This window comes from Priapulus caudatus, unplaced genomic scaffold, assembly GCF_000485595.1.
Source record: "Priapulus caudatus unplaced genomic scaffold, Priapulus_caudatus-5.0.1 Scaffold2280, whole genome shotgun sequence".
NCBI classification, from domain to species: domain Eukaryota; kingdom Metazoa; phylum Priapulida; class Priapulimorpha; order Priapulimorphida; family Priapulidae; genus Priapulus; species Priapulus caudatus.
This window is the reverse complement of record NW_014579341.1, coordinates 8,061-10,322: the sequence shown is the minus strand read 5'-3', so window position 1 is coordinate 10,322 and position 2,262 is coordinate 8,061.

Sequence of the window (2,262 nt, the reverse complement as noted above, 5' to 3'; positions counted from 1 at the left end):
GTGTGTGTGTGTGTGTGTGTGTGTGTGTGTGTGTGTGTGTGTGTGTGTGTGTGTGTGTGCGCAGTGATGGGAGAGAGCAGACGGCAGTATCTGTAAGCCACGGTGACAGATTGCACAATAAAGGCACCAGTTGAGATTCCACGCATGGGGAGGAGGGGGAGGAGGGGGAGGAGGGGGAGGAGGTAATCGTTTTCGGCCCTTTAAAATCCCATCACTAGCCGAGCACCAGTAGAATACCCATTAGCCAAACAAGCGCGGCTGCTAGACTGTCACCGTCATCTCTCCGCTGTTCCCGTTTGTCATCACGACGGCGGCGCGGTGCCAGTCTCGCATTAAAAAAACAAAATTTAATCGTTTTTTTCGGCTCGTCGCGTCGTTAGGTTTCACCGTGTCCTCCGCCGGGTTCTTCGTTCGACAAACGACATTTTAAACGTAAATGTCAACCAGGTTACAAACGACGGATCGTCGGCGAGCCCTGCCGCCATCACGCGTCCACCTGGCGGCAATATTTGATCGCTCCTGCGGGAGCACACATGCAGACACTTTAACCGGCTCACAAACGCATTAAATTCCCTCTGTATTCCTCGCATTTCTTTTTTCTTTTTTCCCCACGCTGACGTGTATCTCATCGCACTCCGAGTTTGTAAACTCCGGCGGTTTGTCAACTAACTGCAGCGGGTTCTACCTATCAGCCGCGTCTTTCTCCTAAGACGTGCATGTGTCCGCGAGTCCGCGCGTGTAGAGTCTACGACCTATAGCTCCTGTCCATTAACCCCCCTGCTGCGGGTGTGTCGCGAGGGGATGTGCTGAGCATGACTGTGTGTTTGTCGGAGAGGCGATGATGTAGGTGTGCGTGGTCACGCGCCGCGCCTACCGCATCACAGATGCTCCCCCGACATATGTCCACCCGCGCGACCTGTCGCGTGTCACTGCCTCCCAGCTCTCAGCCAGTACGGCGAGAGGGAATGGTCGTCAGACAAAGCGGTGTGAGTGGGACGTGGGGCCATTCCCTCGTGACAACGCATCCGCCATCTGTCCGCCTTGCCCTGCCCTCCTACCTCACTCGAGCTTTGCGAGTCGAGTTTCCCCGTCGTCCTGTATAGTGTGGCCGCATTCTAAAATTCAGTCTCGAGGCCACGAGTTAATTGCACGTGCGTGCGTGCGTGCGTGCGTGCGTGCGTGCGTGCGTATGTGCGTGTATGCATAGTAGATACTTGCTCGCGAGCGCTACCTATTTTTTCCAAAGTTGCGGAGTATGTATTCCAACGTACAAATAGACCCGAGACACGCAGACGCGGGAAGGCAACACGTGTGATAGGGAACCCGTAATTTACGTGCGTGTTGTCTCGCCTCTGGCGGCCGCCGGACCCCCCGCCCGCCTCACGCTACTGCTGTGACGGCCATCCAAGCGGCTAACAAAGTCTCGGCGTGGAGTCAGGCCCGCGAGCGAGGAGTTAGCTCTTATCTCTCGCATTACGACGTAAAGTTTCGTGTAAAGTTGAAACGACGGCGACGTGCGGCATCTGCTTCTACCGCTATCATCTCTCTGCGTGTATCCATCGGAAGACCCCCCCACACACACTGGCGCCCACCCTCACACATAGCCAGGGGCCAGTGATTCTTTCTCTCTCTCTCTCTCTCTCTCTCTCGCCCTCACTTTCACTTTCTCACTCTCTCTCTCTCTCTCTCTCTCTCTCTCTTCTATCTCTCTTCTCTCTCTCTCTATGTTTCTCTCCCTCTCCCCCCTCTCTGTCTCTCTTCTCTCTCCCTCTCTCGCTCTCTCTCTCACTTTCAGTCTCTCTCTATTTCTCTCTCTCTCACTCTCTTTCTTTTCTCCATCCATCCCTCTTTCTCTCACGCGCTCTCTCCCAATTTCTCTTTGTTCTTTCTCTTTCTCTCTCTCTCCCTCTCTCTACCTGTCTTGCTCTCACCCTCTCTCTCTCTCTCTCTCTCTCTCTCTCTCTCTCTCTCTCTCTCTCTCTCTCTCTCTCTCTCTCTCTCTACCTCTCTCCCCCTCTCTCTCTTTACCACACTCTCTCTCACTTTCTATCCCGGAGTCCAGTGCTCATCTCTCTCTCCGGCCGCTCCTGCCGCACCTGTCTTGTATCTAACACGAGCTTTTGAGCTGTCTCTCTCTCTCTCTCTCTCTCTCTCCCTCTCTCCATCTCTCCCTCTCTCTCCCCTCTCTCTCTCTCTCTACCCCTCTCCCCCCTCTCTCTCTCCCACTCTCTCTCTCTCTCTCTCTCTCTCTCTCTCTCTCTC